The sequence below is a fragment of the Vidua macroura genome, chromosome 4 (genome assembly GCF_024509145.1).
Source record: "Vidua macroura isolate BioBank_ID:100142 chromosome 4, ASM2450914v1, whole genome shotgun sequence".
NCBI classification, from domain to species: domain Eukaryota; kingdom Metazoa; phylum Chordata; class Aves; order Passeriformes; family Viduidae; genus Vidua; species Vidua macroura.
In genome coordinates this window covers 42,325,873-42,343,643 of record NC_071574.1, presented here as the reverse complement: position 1 = coordinate 42,343,643, position 17,771 = coordinate 42,325,873, and the positions used below count along the sequence as shown (strand labels likewise).

The 17,771-nt window shown below is 35.8% G+C and overlaps 1 protein-coding gene across 2 annotated transcripts in view; it reads left to right on the top strand.

The window, feature by feature from the left end:
- SORBS2 (sorbin and SH3 domain containing 2) overlaps positions 1-17,771 on the top strand; it is a 145,312-nt gene that overhangs the window by 6,038 nt on the left and 121,503 nt on the right. For both annotated transcript variants that reach the window (XM_053975052.1, XM_053975056.1), the window contains exon 2: positions 12,596-12,723. The gene's annotated coding sequence lies outside the window, so the exon portion shown is untranslated. The remainder of the gene's footprint in view (positions 1-12,595; positions 12,724-17,771) is intronic.

Here is a 17,771-nt window from a genome sequence, read left to right as displayed (position 1 = left end):
TCCAATAAAGCAACCATCATGGACATTCATAAGGATTGGGTTCATGGATTAGATGGCCCAAGTTTGTTGGTATTTCAACTGCTTTGCTGTTTGCAAACATCATGTGAGTTTTCAATTTCAGAGTGTTTCAGCCTTTGAGACAATCCTAAATTTTAGGGATTGGCCTAGGTGAAGTATACAATAAATAATTCCCTTTTGAACATACAGGTCACACTACTGACTTTTATGTATTTTGCACTTTGCACTTGTTAAAATCTTACACAGTTATTGTCTGATCTGGGTATCAACCTTGTATTTTCTTTCTTCCCACTAATAGTAAAGATATTAAAGAAAAGGAAGCAGTAGGAACCAAAGGTGTGCCAGTGCAAAACACTGGGTATGTTTCATTTAATTCATATATTGAATAGGTAGCTCACACTGCTCCTTCTAGCCAGTTAGGCAGTTACACATTTTAATAAGCAAATTCTGACAGAAGACAGCAGTTGCCAGCACAAATTTAATTTAATTTAGGTTGTGGTGAATTTCTAATGAACAGGGAACTCTAAGCAGTGACATTCTCCAGATAATCAAATTCATGGTAATTGCAGTTTTTCTTTTGGAGAAATCTCTATTTGTTAGGAATCTGAAGGAAATAATTATTTCAGTGTGACTGATGCAATGAAATGGTTTACTTTGAATAACTAAAATATAAAAGAGGCTAATCAAATGAAGTGCTACTGTATGAGAGCAAAACGAAAGGCTGACAGGTTTGACAGTAGAATAAAGATCAAACCAAAGGCTTTGTTTTGACATACATGCAGATAATCAGGCAAATTCAAGTCTTTTAAGAGACCTCTTCTATAAGGGTCACTTTACAGATACGGATCATGTAATCTGAGCCTTGCAGATTATCATTCTACTTTTAAACAAGTACAAGAGAGAGGTTTTTAACTCCTTATTTGCATAGCTGTAGATTTACACATTCATATGTTATTGCCATTGGCATTTGAGTCACAAATGACTGATTTATGGTCTTGAGCAAAGGCCAAATTCAGGACACACTTTTAACTGTCAGGACTGCAAACTCTACAAAAATTGTTTGAAAGCCAGCACCTGTTTTAATTAATACATACAAAGCAGTAGGAGGATCCCTTCCAGCTTGAGGAAATACTTCTCTTATGAGCAAGGCAATAATTATTGCAGAGATGGTATGCTAAATTAATTCAGGTGTGAATTTGTTTTTTGTTATATTTAGTGATGAAATTATCTTAAACACAATTCTCTAAAATCAGTCACTGCTTAGGTAAACAACACAAATGAAAATAAACATGTCAGTAATAGCTACAGAAAGTACAGCAGGGTCAAGTTCTCTTTGCAGTTGGTGCTGAACATGAAAGATGGAACAGGCTTGATGCAGGTTTATTAACAGGTGGCTTTGACCTCTGCTTGACTACAACACCAGTGGTTTCTTGATTTCCTTGTAGCAGAAATGAAAATATATAGGGTGTCTGAGGAAGAAGCAAGTAGTAGCTTTGTAGATGAACTTGGGAAGTGTTCTTATGATAAAAGATTACTTCTGCTTATGAGTGGATGAAATGTACGTGGGAGAATTTGAGCAGATACTGTGAAGAGACTTTTGGGAGTTGCAAGAGGAGACAGGAAGAGAATTACAATAGTGCTTGAAAGGGAAAAGATAGATATAATTGCTGCAGTGACAACACAAAGAGCTATCTATATATGTCCTCTATTCTGGGGCAGGGACAGCTACAGTGGCTTCAAAGAAAAAAAAAAAATTAGACTGGTCTCATGGGGTGCATCTTGCATAGATCAGAACATGTTACTTAAAACCATGGGTTCCGATACTGTAGTTAAATTGTGTGTTGACAAGAGGCCTAAACAATAGCATTCCTCATGGGGGACAAAAACAAAATTAGAAATCAGATTTCAAAAGTGCTGTGGAGAAATCAGTCCTCCCAGGAAAAGCTACAATACCTGCTCAGAGTGAAGGGGAAACAGGTGTAAAGAAACATGAGTCAGTTCCTTGAGGAATTCACATACTTGAGCATTCAAGGGTTTTTGGGGGGGTTTTATTTTTAAAAAACCCCAAAAAGTCACGTTTGCATTCTAGTCAAATCTACAACTTATACACAGTGTACCAGGGCAAGGTGCAGATTTAATTTTTTAATTGATTTTTAGTCTTCATATGCACACATCTGAAATTTTCAGATTTGAAAACAAATTTATCTCCTTCTGCAGTTTTATTCTTTATGTTGTATTTTATTCTTGGGAGACCCAAATGGATGAGTCCTGTCCCTTCACAAACACTTCAGATGAAGCATTAGAAGTCTACATTTTCAATGTGATTACCCATTATGGAAATGGAATTCTCTCTAGCTGTCCTGCACCAGCAATAGAATAATGCAGTTTTGAGGATGAGATCAGGTGGTAAGGATCTTTAATTTCTGTCCCTTGGTTTTGCACCAAATAGTTTTAACTGGGACAAAGTCTGTTGGAATGCTGATGGGATAATTTGTGTGTTTTGCTTTATACACAAGTGTATTAGGGCTGCAAATGTCTTTATGGAAAATGTCCATTTCTCAGTGGTTTTAAAATTATGAGCTGAGCTGGAGCTTGGAGGTGGCTTGAGTTCAAACATGACTTGAAAGAATAATTATATTGCAAGCTTTCTTGTGTATAGTCCTGTCAAATCTATGTAATTCTACTGTCATCTTCAGTATTGTATATATTGTAGTTAGAGTTTTATGGACTTCATTTTCCAGTATGTTTAGGAACAGCTTCTCTTTATAGTCATTAAAACTGTGGGGTTTTTTTCTGAACTGATTGCAGATATTGCTGTGAAAATTTCATATTCAATACATAAAATTGTTAAAACAAGCTAATAATATATGTAATTTAAATCTTCATAAAAGCAACAACTTCTTTTGAATTCTGGACTTATTTTCTCTGGTGATGACATGGATAGTTTTTACTAAGCACTTTCTTAAAGAGCTAAAAGGATTTTTAGCTTTGCTTTGCCCAGAAGCAGATAATTTTTAAAATGAACTTTTTTAGGGATAGGTTTGGAGCTATACTCTGAGGTCTCTACCCTTTTTGGTGAGTACAATAAACAATTGTAAATTTTTACCCTTACGTTTACAAAAATATGAAATCTAACTTCTTGTTTCTCATAATCCTAAATTAGTATCTTAAGTTGTTAAGTGCTGAAATGATGATTCAAGTTTGGTCTTGTAAGAATCCAGTCTGAATAATATTTTTAAAAGCAGGGGCATGACTTCAACGCAGTTGTTCAACACCTCAAACCTGGGTGTTTTCTTTCCCAAGACATATTCTAAACAAGGAGCATTTAAAGGTTTGTTGGAAGAGGGCAGAAAGGAATTTAGCAAAATTGCACAAATTATATTATTATAGACTTTAATATTTCTGAAAGCTCTTATTGGTGTTTTCTGTCTTTGAATGCAATGGTAGGAATCCTCCCTGAATTAATTAAAGTAGTTACAGTAAATGCGTGCTTTTAAAATACCGTTGAAAAGGCCTTAGCATCCAACTTTTTGTTGTTCTAGCTTTAGGTTCAGCCCAAAGTGCCTGTAAATTTCTTTTGAAGAATACTGGAAAGATTTATCTAAAAGATGAAAAACAGTGTTGCACCTGTGTTTATTTGTGTTCCTTGATATCATGATTTTCTTATTGTCATTACATCAGCATTTTAGTCTTACTCTCATTAGTAAGATCTGGGCTGAAAGGGTTGGCACCATCTTGAATGAATTTGCTAACCTTCTTTCCAGTGTATTTATTACTGGAAATAGCTTCATGTGTTTATATCCACAAATTTTATCATATTTTGGGGATGTTCTGTTAGATAAATAGTCCTACCTCTTAAAACTTGATGAGCATCAGAAGTTATGTTCGAATTGTGCTGTGCATTTCAACTTGGAATCCTGAAAATGCTAGCCAGATTTTCAAACTGAGGTCAGTGCAATTGTGTTGTTTTTTCATCTTAAACTTTCTGTGCTGTCTGTATCAGACACACCTGTGAGTTTGAAATGTCACCATCAAAATCAGGCTAAGAGGTCACTAGCTTCATGAGGAGGAGGAATCAGGAAATAGAGATGTCTTTGTGTTGTCATTTGAAAGGCAGCAATGTTTCAATGCTACATCATAAAAAGATTTTGTGTTGACTTCTTTAGGTGTGAATCACATAAAAGTTAGCATAGAGGTGTAATTTTTTATATTTCAATGCTATTTCTCTTTTAAAAAATACTATTTAAATTATTTGAACTACTCAACTCATGGACAGTTTAGACTTTGATCTTAACTCACGTGTTTCTAGTTCATGCCACCCATCTATCGTAAGCTGATTTTGTTATAAATAACCAAAAGCTGTACAGACACTATGTAAAACTATTAGTGATTTCCCCCCTCTGTTGTTGCCCTCTGGTTTCAAACTCTGGTATTCATCTGAAGATGAACTGTCACTCGCATGTAATTTTTTTTTTACCCTGCTGATCAGAATGTAAAGACTGAAAAAAATAACATCAAATGCTTTTCCAATGTTCTCATTATGAGCAATTTGTTTAATTGCTGTAGGAATCAAATGTGCCTGAGCTTAAATTTTAAGTCAATGGGTTCAAAGCAGAAGTCAAGGCAAACAGAACACAAGCAGTTTAATGTGTTTTTGGACACTAAATTTGTAATAATTAAACTTCTGCTAAGATATGTCTGCTATTGACTTTTGATGTCTTTATATACAAGGCTGTAATTTGACAACTTTTTTATTTCTACTGTCTCTTTTGGGAAGTAAGATACAAAACTGTGTGATTAGCTATTCTGTGTAAATTTTGTAGAGAAAAATAGCCTTTCAACTTCTCAATTTTGTTTTTTTTCATTTAGGTTAAGTTTTCAAGCCACTTTAGAAGCAGAGGATACCACAAGTCACTGACTTCAACCTTCAGGTTTTTTAAGTGCAAATGTGCACAAGTCTATTGTTGCTTGTAGTGATCATTGTCTAAGGGTTAAAGTTGAATTTTTCTGTTTTGAGCAGTCATTTCATCAAGCTGATGAACAGTACACAGCCTTAAGGGGAAAGAAGGGTCTTTTGAGCTGTTATTACTAATAGGCAGAGGAATTTGATAAACAGAGGATGTTAAAAGTTCTGAGGAAGTAAACAATTTCTAGGAAGGGAAATCCACCTTTCCATGTCTTTGTTTTTCAAAGAGAGGAAACTATGTAATAGGTGTAAAACTTCATGGATACAAAATAGGATATCTACTTCAGATTATGTTACCTTTGACTTCCAGTTCTCATGTATCTTCAGAACACCTCTCCCAACCTTCTTCTGTGCAACTTCAGCCACCTTAGATTTATGATATGACACAGGTGCTTCTTCCTCTACCCAGTGTGCAAAATATCTATAGTCATATTGGTCCAAGCTTTCAGTTTGTTGCTGTTTAAGAATATTTTTAAGGATCTTTTCTCTCCACCTTTCTGGGTGGCACTGGCCTTTGTCATATGAATTGAGGTCTCCTTAATGGCCTAATTTTCCTAAGGAATATTCACTGCATCTCATAAAATGTGCAGTTATACTGGCTACTAAAAACAGAGATAGCAAAGAAGTCTTGTTTTAGAGTTGTCTCTGTAGGCACCCTTCCTTTTGGAAGATTTTTTCCATTCAGGAAGAAAGTTTGTGGTGGAAAATACGGCTGCAGTTTTGAATACTTTATTACTGCTGTTCAGTGATCAGCACTGGAAGCTTACTGATGGAGAAGAATTAGGAAATTCCTAAAAATCCTTAAAGTAATGTCACCCATGGTGACGGTGCTCTTCTTGTCTCTGTTATTTGCCACTTAAATGAGGGTCAGATTCTGTTAGCTGAAAAATTATTTCTGACCTACAGATAATTCAACATAGAGCAATTAACTGGCAGCACAACTGTAACATCCTGCCTTGAGTATAGCAAATATCAAATTGTCTTTCCTCAGCTAGGAAAAGCATGAATATAGTTCAAACAAATGTTTCAAACTAATAGCCTGTTCTGCAATTAACAGTCCTGTAAAGAACACAAACATCAAACAAAAACTGTGAAAGAGCTCTCATTTTCACTTAGCTGAAGCAATACATTATAGATGGCTACATTATTATATGCCTCTATTAACAAGAAGACAAAACAAACACAAGCTCAGCACTGATTTCCTGAGCCATTCTTCTCGTGGGCTAGGACTAAGTGGGGTATGGAGTATCCACTGGTGGGTGTTGGTATCGTGCTTTAACTTCGCCTTTGGGAGCTGTAAAACTTCCTGGAAACCTTTCCTGGAGTTCCTTTCCCTCCAAGCTACTAGTATGAGGACTTGTCAAATCTTTGGGGAAATGATGATCTTCAGGAACAAAGAAATTTGAGCAGGAAGGGGTCAGTTTTCTGTTTTAGGAGCTTCCTGTTGAGTGTGCTACATCGTACTGCAGAAAGGAGATTTTTGTAGGGAGCAGGAGCAGGCTTGGTAGGCTCAGGCATTTTGGCACCTCCCTTTCTTGCTGATAAGCAACATGAAGGTGGACAAAGGTGGAGGCAGTGTAGCTACAAGTATGTTCAGTCTGCTGGTGTCATGTACCTGAGCTCTTGAAATAACTACCTTCTTTGCAGCCTGAAGGACTGATAATTGTCATGATTATGTGAAACTGTGAGCAGCAAAGAGTTTGCCAAAGCAATTGTGTCTTGGTGAGCTTTGTCTGACTTCAGCTGTTTCTTTTATGTCAATATCTTAAGTTGCCATTAGAGGTAGGAAACATAAATACAAATGTTGGGCTGCTGAAAACCAGATATTGCCTTTGAAATCAGACTAATGGGGGAAAAACAAAGAGTTAACAGAAAAATAGTAGACTCTGGTAATATTACTTTGTATTCTAAAATGCTGAAGAGTTATCTCTTTAGATTGTGTTTTGAGTTGGTGAATCATAGTAGTAAAATGCATAAACTGGCTAAAGGAACACTGATGGAAAGATGGTTCTCTACACTGTTGTTTGACTTTAGTGAGAGGTTTTGTACTCATTTGAGGCAACAAATGCTCACCCTAGGGTTCAGTGCCTGAAAGCTTCTTTTGCAGTAGCTTGGCTGTTTCCTACCTTCTATGCTATGAGTAGCAGAAAACATTAAAATTACTTAATCTGTAAAGCTAAGGACTGTTTTTCATATAGGTCCCTTGTTTTTTCATTACTAGCCTGGCAGCTTAGCAAACTGGCAGAAAACCATTGTGTTAATTATTGAGAAGCCTAAATTCCTTTGTGGATTTAGTCATGGTAATTGGAATAGAAGCTCAATACAAAGTGCAGAGGTGTAAAGCTGGCCTGGCCATAATCTGGTGGTTTAAGAAAAAGCAGAATGGTGTTAGGCCTTGTGAGCTCCGTAACATAAGTCTTTGTGAAGCGGAAGGAAGGATTTGGGACTTGTGTTACTTCTGTGGATTTTTTTTTTTTCCTTACATGGACCAGCAGCTTGAGAGTAGCAGCTGCACACAGGATCATGGCCCCAGAGCCTGGTGATGGCAGTTCTCCCTTGAGAAGTGAGCAGAGTTTTATCCATAGATAACTCTGGGAAGGTGTTAATGTTACAGAGTCTATTGCTGGAGTGTAAATATTTTGGATGTAAGTGAAGGCAGTTGTTCAAACTTTCCTTTCTCCTAGGTAAGTTTTTTCTTTCTTACGCTTATGAGAGTCCAGTTCTTGCTCTGTGAGCCGCATGAAGTATGTGATTACTCTATGAAAGAGGGCCAGTGTCCTCAAAAGACCAGACAATAGCATGACACTTGGTATTGTGTCACGGAAGTGGGAGATGTGACTACAAATCCTTCTGAAAGTTTAATCCAGTTTTTCCATAGCCGTGGCAGATGTTTTAATGCCCATCAGTAAAGTGTTTTTAAAAATAACATGGTGGTGTAACATCATCTTCCACGGTTTTGATAAAGAGTGGAAAAAACCTGAGAACATCTTTTGGATACTTGTGCCTCAGATTTAGAATTGCTAAAACACAAGATTGTACAGGACAGCTATCACCAAAGTCAATTCATTAAGACAAGGCATTGCTTGCTTGGTTCAGGAGGAGAATTTTAGCTGTTAAAATTAGCTAAAATTTTAGCTGGTGTTATTAAACTGTTAAAAGACATACAGATACTTAGAAATTTGGGTGTATATATATAAAACGGGTATTTTTAAAATTGCCCCTTTTCATTTGGGCTGAAAAGACCCTGTTACTTGAAGTGGTAAATCACAGATTGAGAGTCCTAGCTTAGGAAAACCCCCCTCTGTAATGCCCTCAGCACCCTCCCAAAAAAACAACTGCAGTCTTACACAAGACACAGTCTAGCAGAAAACAGACCTGACGGACAAATAACTTTGTACCAAGTTCTTGAAACAATGGCCTAGCAATGTATATTAAGAGTGAGATTAACAATAAGCTTCTGTTCCCCATTTCCTGAAAAGGCCTTCTCATATTTATTTTCCTGTTCATTTTTAACTGTTTGCTCTTGGAACAGAGGAAGTTGGTTTTACTAGAAAAATAGGCAGGCATATTATCCTGTTGGTCCAGTTTCAGAATGATAGCTGCAGTGGCTGTAGTCATTTTTCACATCATTATGAGAGCAGTTACATGGTTTGCACCCAGTTATATGGAATTGGCTAAAGATTGGAATTGGTTAAAGTATTGGAATTGGCTCTAACAGATGACTAAGAGCCTTTAATATTTAGATAATATGCTTTCAATAGTTGGAGGGGTTTAAATGCCTGTGATTTCACTTCAAAGTTGAGAGTATCTTTACATTTTAATGTAGTTATTTGGTGCTGATTTAAAGGTATAATAATAATTTTTAGTGGATTGTATGTGATATAATGGTGTTATTAAACATATTAAAAATTATAACATATTTGCTTATTATAACTGTAAAATATCTTACAAAAAATGGCTAGGGGTTTCAGTCTAACATAAACCTAAAGTCAAAAATGAGAACTCAATATAGCTAAAGACATTTAGTGTCTTAAAGAGAATGCAGGTCTGCTGTTCTGGAGAACAATAGCAGAATCAACTCTTGATCAAACATGTGCCATTTTGCAGACCAGTTCATGTTAATTAAGTGAGAGTGTGATTCTTTGTACTTGCTGTCTTGATCCATGTCTTTCTGGATGAGTTATCTGTAGAACACTTCTGTGACAAATTCAGAAGGCTGCTTTGTGTATAGGCATATATATATATATATATGCTTTTGTTTGAGTATAGGCATCCCTGGCACTAAGTTCAGTCAACACATGTTCATTGTATTTTTACTTACATCATGTTACACAGGATTAACCACAAATAATATTGTATATGATCTATGTGTAGCAAAATATTCCATCCTGTCCAGGAGCATGGCCAGCATTCTTCATAGCTCCATTGCTTTTCAGCAGTGGAGGCTACTGAAAACCACATGATATTGGAAAAATGTAGGATCCATCAAGTTCCTATATGTCTAAAACACTTGTGAGGCTAGGTGAAGTCCAGGACAAAGTATGTGATCCATAGCTTTCCTTCTGTAGATTTTTTTTTTCCTGCACTCTAAAAAATACTCATTTCAGAGACTGAGGTGATCAGTTCTATGAATGAACACTCTTAAGGGAGACTTCTGAAAACAGAGTACATCCATTTTCTTTCTATTCTTGAACATTAAATTCATTTAATGTTACCTGTCATAGTTCAGATGAAATTCAAATTTTATTTGGAAAAAAAAAAAATGAACAAATGAAAGAAATCATATCCATACTTCTCATTTCTTCCTGAGGCAGGTAACATGCAATTCATTTAGACACACTATCATACTACTCAAAGGTATTCAAGTAATCTTAAAGTACATTAATAGAATCATGTGTAGAATAATACAAGGAAAAGGAGTCATTACACCTGGCTCTGCAGTGTTCACCTGCATATCTTGAAATGTACAGGGACACTTCTCAAAAGGATTATTCTCATTCAGCTATTCCATGTGAAGCTTCAGTGACTCAACTGTGTTGGAAAGGCTTAGGCTTAGAAAAATCAAGATTTCCGGTATGGGAATCTGTGCAGTGAAGTGTGTATGCAAATTTTGTCTCTCAGTATTTCAAATAATCTTCTGGATCTCTTACTTATTAAGATTCTTTCCTCTGGTTTATGAACATCTCTGTAGTGTCTGTCCTGTTATGTCTGGCCACAGAGCTCCTGGAGACTTGCACCAAGTACCTACATCAGCAGTGTGAACTGTACACTTCTTAGTCATGTTCGAGTTCTTTAGTACTAAAAATTGATTAAATCACATTGGAGTGGGTCACTAAAGAAATTAAATTCTTAATTTTAGTATTATATATACATATACATTTATCTTTGAGACCTAAGTGATACATGTGATATTTCTGACATCTCATGTTTCCTGTGGATAAAGATGATCTGATTTGTATGCAGTAGCTAAAGCACCTTAGTATATATCAAAGCAGTGCTTATGTCATGTTTAGTAAATCCTATAACTACTAATAGGTAAAGTGTCATTTATTTACACAAATACAATTGCAGAGAGTGTGTGAAGAAACAAGGTACCAAGATAGGTTAAGTGCTGATGGTGACTCAGCTGAGGGCAAATCTGTCTTCTGAGAAAATGCCTCTGAAAAGAAATGCTGAGCTGCAAAGTCTTGTGTAATAAATTGTGTCAGTAGTAAATTGGTACTGCTAATAATGACTTTAACACATACTTCTAGTTTTGTGCTGCTGTAGTATTAGTATTCAGCATGTGGATATTTATTGATTTAGCTTGTAACCACCAGATGACAGCATTATGGATGGCAAGGTAATGTAGAATCTGACACTAGTGGTCTGGTAGATACAGGTCTTGTATTTATTTACAAACTGTACTTCATGTTCCACTTGACCATTACAGCTCTCAAGCTGGCTATAACTCACACATTATCTGAAATTTAAGCTATTGGAATCCTTGAATATCTCTGTTCATGAATCTCAAATATAAACTGAGCTTTTTATCTTTACTGGACTAGTTTTGTGGTAAAATGATGGTCTTAAACTAAACATCAGGAATGAAGTAGCGATAATGATTAATTTAATAGGTTGGTATTTAGAGTTTGTGGGTTTTGTTGTAGCTTCTTTTAACTGCTGTAACACTAAAAATAGCTGAGATCAAATGGAAAGGATGCTTTTGAGCTAACACAGACAGAATTTGTGCTATATTTTTACATTTAGCAGCTTTTTCATTATTGTTTAAAGTGTTCTATAGCAAACGATTTTTATGCAAGTCTTCAGGAGAAAATGTGCTTTTCATGTTTGTATATAACAATAAGCATTGCTTTACTTGTTTAACAGTGTACTAAACAGCTTGTGTCTGGCATCCTGTTTCATGTGTCCATATAACTTCCAAACAGCTACTGTTCATTAATAAATCAGAAATTGAGGTGTCCCATGGTGTTCTAAAATGTTATCAAATGAATGTGGTTAAGTAGACGTGACTGGAAATTTAGCAGATATTGAAACATGTTGCAATCTTACCACACCAGCCTGTTTTAGATTTTGAGCTGTGAGAGTAACTGTAAGTCTCATAACTTTTCCTTGAACAAAAGTAACAAAATTTTTCTGTGGCAGTATCTAACAGTGTGATGATGTTTGAGAACTTCTTCTGAGGAAGCAAAACCAAGAATTGCTGAGATATATAGAGGGAAGTTATAGAGAAGGATATGATGGAAGCTTTCTCCTCTACCAGAAGAGGCTGCAAAAAATTAAAATGTTAAAATAAAATTTTTCACTGACTCAGTTTATCTATGTTTTCTTAAACTTCAAAGTAATTAGATTTTATGTACCTGTGAAGATGTTCAGGGTCTTTTCTTAGAGTCATTAATTTGTATTTATGCTTTCTGTTTCCCAGAATGGGAGGGTAAGGTGGCTGGTTGGCAGTGTGACAGAGGAGGACAGGAAAATATTTATCATGTCACTGAATGGCCCTGATCAAAAAAAAAATGGAATGCCAGCAGCTTCAGGTCACTAGGCTTCCAGAACAGCACTGTTGCTGAAACTGTAAATGTGAGATGTAGACTAGAAACAAACTACTGGCATCAGTCTTAGTATACTGATTTGTCCTGTCCTTGGATGTGTATACCAGTCAGATATGATGGACTTTAATGCAAATAGAATTGCTCCTATCTCAGATGAAACCTTGTGGATAGAAGGCAAAACATTTTCAGAGATAACCAAACTCAAAAGGTGTTCTTCACATTAAAAAAAAAAAAAAATCCGTGGTAGTTCATTGTCTGAGCTAGAGGTTATAATCTTCAAGGTCCCTGATTTCATTTTAACAGTACTTTGGTTTGGTTTTTTTCATCACCAGTGGTTGTTCTCTGCTCCTTCTGTTTCTTTAAATAAAAAATTGGACAATGAACAAAGTTTTTTTGCTATGGATTTCCTGATTTTTTTTAGCTTGGGTTGGGAGGCTGCTTGTTCTGTATTACATTTTCATTTCGATAGTAGGCAAGCCCACTACTGCTGAAAATAGCTCAAATGTTCTTAGGAAAAAAAAAGCCAGCGGCTTAGACTCTTTCTCTTTTTCTTTTGCAGACTCTTGCACGTGAGTTAAATTAATTTCTTGAGAGAAACCTTCATAAAGGGCTAAATAAACAAAGTCTACATATACAGAAATTTCTTACTTCTGCTGCATTTGAGACACAGCTAAACTCATCTGTTTGGTAAGTCATACTTTTCTTAAGGATTTGTCTTTCTTCCTGCCCTTATGACTTGCATTTCTGAGTTTCTAACTAGTGTTCAGAGAAAACCAGCTTTGGCTTGCTGGTAGTACTGGTGCATTCTGTATATGATGTACAAAGATCAATCTGCAAGGCATTACTGTGCTGCTTTTACAAACTTCAGAATAGTATCTATGATTCTGTATGCCACTTTGGTATACATGGGGTTTAATCATTTTTCTAGTACTTTGTTCTAATTTTGCCGTTATAAAAGCGTTAAATGTTTTAAAGCAAAAGTGGTGATTATTCTGTCTTGGATTTACCTGTTTGAATGTTCTGTATTTAATAAATTAATTTAAGAATGTGTATTGCAAAGTATATTCAGTGTCAAGACAGAGTTTAAAAATAAACTTTCCCAACATTCATTCATGTCTCATTGATTTTTGGTTTCACCTATTCTAGATAAAATAGGTTGACGTTATTCAATACGATGCTTTGTTTTCTTCTTGGTGATGTGTCTATTTCATAGGACAGTAAGCATACTTATCACTAGTCTTTAATTGTTCATATAATTCTGTAAAAGTTCTTTTAAAGGTATTTATGTCTTATAGTGTCTGGGTTTTGATTGTACAGCTTGAAACTTTTTTTTTTCCTTTGATTATGAAGTATTAACTGAGTTTGACCCAAACAAAAGCAAGTTTGTCCTCTACCTTCTATTTTCATTCTTTATTGCAATAAAATGAAGAAAGTCTTGGAAGAGCAGAAAATGGTGTGCTCTGTGCTGAGGTTTTTCTAAGCAGTTGGCTGGCATTAGATGGCACCCTATATATACCCAGTCCATCTGATCACTTATGCTGCAATTCTTTGGCTTACCACAATTACCGTGTACTTACATACTGCATGCCCTAGTTCTGCACAGCTTTTTGCAGCCTCTGCTACAGCCCTGACATCAGTTTATTTCAAAAAATATGTTGAAAACTTAATTTCCTATTTAAAATAAGTATTATATTTAATGTAAAGCAATAGTTATCTTTGCATAGAAAAAAAAAATCCAAACAAAGCAGATCAACACTCTTACATAGAACTGTTTGGAGGCTTTCCAATTAATTTAAGTTTTAGTAAGAAGCTTTCCATCTTATTGTTGGATAAAAAGAGAAAAGCTGAAATTGATGTCTAGATTTCATTAAAAATATCTTACTTGTCTTACATTGATGGTTTTCATATAAAAAGAGTTTGTCACCTGAGAATTACTTCTCAAAAAGCTGAAGCTTCTGAAGGAACATAAGATACCTCAGAGGCCATGCTGCAATTACTCTTTAAGCAATTTAGAAATATGTGATCCCTTAACATGTCTGAAAATATAGCTGGAGGAGAATTTACACATAAATAGGCTGTATAATAGACAAAAATATGTACCAGTTATTTTCAATGAAAAACAGTGCTTGAACTGTTCAAGGTAAGGGCCAGTGATGGTCTATTAATGATCATTTCTTAATTCATGTAAGTTCGAATTTGCCATATATTTTGCACGTAATTTTTGAAGGATTAACAGGGCTGACTTAGAGGAACTTGTATCTGGCACGCTAACACAACCCAAACTTTAGCTGAGTGAAGTTGGCACAAAATTCAACATAAGAGAGAAAATCTCAGGAGAGCAGTGGAATTCCTTTCCTTGAATAAGTATACCTCAGCATTCATGGGGAACAAATGGTAACATTTTGAGCAAGTTTCTGCTTTTTACAGTGTGTCTTTGTTCACTTCCCAAAAGGGGTGTAAAAAAAAAAAAAAACCAACAACTTTCTTATTTGATTTTTTCATTTTACTTAATTATATGGTCCCAAGGAATCCATTAAATCTGGGATGGCCTAACACCATTGTTTATAACTTTTTGTGTATGTACAAAAAAAGCTCAGAACAGTTTGGTTACACAACTGTGTTCCCTCCACAGTGTCTTTGTGAGCTCAAATAGAAGGGTAGGAGGCAGGTGTATCTATGGGCATTTTGTGATGGAATTATTTTTTCAAAGTGTCTCAGAAAATGTTTTCTTTTTGCCAACATAAGTGTTAGCCAAACAAAATATGATATTATTGAACTGTTACCTTGAGAAACAAAGGATCATGATAACTTAGATTTCTTGTTAAAGCTTTGTCCTGAGAAAGACCTTAGCTTGTGCTGTTTAGTCATGATGTTACATGATGGTGTGGTCTTCTGTTCATTTACTGATGACAGTGAGTTTTATGGGATCTGTTCTGTATGGGATTCTCATCTGTGATCTAAGCATATCAGCAGATCATAGTAATATGGTGAAACTGCATTAATTTAATATATGACAGTGCTGGAGAAGAAAAAGGTGTTTTGAAAACTTGAAATTGAGACCTGGTGATAGAGTAAATAAATCTGAGGAAAAGGCCATCATGCAGCCATCTCTTCCTCTCATTAATGGCAGACGGGGGATATACCAAAATGGAGATGCTGAGAACATTCATATGTGAGACCTATGAGTTATGTCTGCACTGGACTACCTGGCCATGTGGTATTTTCAGATAGCAATATATAGCTCTGGAAAAGTTTGTGATGTGATTCTGTATGTAACCAGCTGCTATAGAGGGTTGCAGTTTTTATGGCATCCTGGTTATCTCGTGTCTGCAGTAGTGCAAAATTGCAATGCCACTTTGCTGGCTTTGGAGCTTAGGCTGTGCTTAACCTTTCGATTGATCCAAATGAAACAGGAGCTGGCAGGATTCCCAGCATCTCACAGTAGCCTCTGCTCATCATCATTAATCTGTGGTTTGGGGGAAGAGAGTAAAATTAATCACTTTATTAATATTCAAGTACAGCAGTCAGCATCTTTTGTAAGAATAATTTTAACTATAACATCTAAGCTTTTGGTTGCTTAACTTTTTTAAGAAAACCACTGTCTTTTAGATAAACATTTTCCATGTTCTACAACTTCAAAAGTATTAATTTTCCATCTCAAAAAAAAAAAAAAAAGTAATAGTTGCAAGTGAAAAGCGGGTACTTTTGCATATGAAACAATGAATAATTTTCAATTCTGCCCCAAGCCTTGAGTTTCATTTGATTCTAATTTTTGTATAAGTTTGAAAAGTACTGATTTAGGAGTGAAGTTGCATATACATGACAGAGAATTCACCTTTTTAGCCACAGAACCACAGAATGGGTAAGGTTGGAAGGAAGCATAGTGAGGTCATCTGTTCCAAAATCCGTCCATTTGTGTGCTTGTACTTCATTGAGAAAAGCATGCTTTTAAGCTCTTTCTCTTCCTAAATAATCTAATAAGTATGCTTTAATCTGTTTTCAAGGTGGCTCACATAAGGCATTATCTGTTTACACTTGTAAGACTGCATTTGTCTCCATAATATTAATGTCTTAAGGATTGGTATGTTTCCTTAGTGACTTATGCCCCTAAATGTTTAATGCTGTTAGAATGTTTAATGCTGTGTCATCTTTAGTGCTGGACATGAACTTGGGCACCTAGGCTCCTTCCACACTTGAGACTGCTAATGATTTGTTTCCCAGAAAGGTTCCCTGTAACAGGCATTTAGTACAAATGCATTTAGAAAGGAAGTGTCCTGGGCAAAGGAGACTTTTAGCATGTGCGAAAACAACAGGTAAAAAATGTAGTAGCAGCTCCAGCCTTTTGAAGCTGAAAGTTCAAGCACCAAGTTCCTGTGTGCGAGTAGCCTCCCGACTTTGAAACTGCTCCTTGAGGCACCTGCATAGGATTCACTTGTATGATTTATCTTGATAGATCTAGTTAGGTAAGACATGAGGTGCAGCAGAGCTGTATGTGTTACCCTGAATCTCTGTGAGGCCTCTGGACCTTCTGGAAGGCAGTGGATTTCTTCTCTAAAGTCCAAAAAGGTTGAAATAAGAACATAGATAAACAGTTTATATATCTAAAAATGTCCTATTGTCTTATTTAATTCCTGGGAGGGAAGGAAGCAGAGGAGGTGCAAATGGGAAGGTGAGCTATGTTGTTCATGTAAAGGGACAGTTGATTTGGAGAATGAGTCCTCTGTCTTGATAAGATTTAGTCTTTCAGAACAGTCAGGTTCTGACCAATGGATAGAGGTTTTCAAGATTTTTCGTAGCCTTCAATACACCGAATTAGCTAGTTAATCTTTCCACAGTGATGGTTAGTCAAATAAAGGCACTTGGAACTTGCTGTTAGAGGTCTGCTGGATCTCCAAATGTGTAAAATCACCTTTTAGTTCCTACTTCCCTTCTGGGTCCTGCACAGAGCTTTCCAGTGCTGAAAAGGGAAGCTGATGGCTGATTTTAGGAATGTTACAGCTCAGGCCCAAAGTAATAAATGAGTGAGAATAAAAAAATAAGTGAGAATAAAACTCATGTAAAACTTGGATAAAAGCAAGGATATGAATTATGTGTACATTGAACAAGAAATTTAGATGTTATGGCTTAAAGTCTGGGGACATTCTAATGTACTGAAAGATTCTGCTTTTTCCTGTGAAAGAAAGAGTGTTTAAAAATTATCTGAGACTTCTGTAAGCAGAATTAAGCTAGTGTTGAAAGTTTTTGAAAAATCTTCCTGAAAGTGTCTTGACTTCATCTGCAGGCAGATTCCTAAGAGCCTACCTGTAATGCAACTGACTTGGAAATAATTGTACAGTTTCTTGCTTTGTAGCAGCTGACTGCATGGTGATTTTCTAGCAAAACACTTAAGTGACAGGCTGCAGGTCAGCATGGTGTTGATCTGTCTTCCTGGGATCTAGGAAGTCTCATCCAAATGACTTAGAGTGCTTAGATTTCTGTAGTGAGATGTGCCAAGTGTTTGGTTGTAAAATCAAATGATTCATCAATAAAATTCACATTTTTCTAGATAGGTATTAAAATACATATATTAATAATAAGGAATGGGTAGAACAGCTGAAATTAACAGAGTGCTGACTTCTAATTAGAATTTGAACAAACCATTATTTCAGATTGAAAATGCAATTATGTGACATAGGTAAGGAGCATGCTTTTATTAAAATTTCAGATCTTTGTATTCTTTGGGGACAGGTAGAATG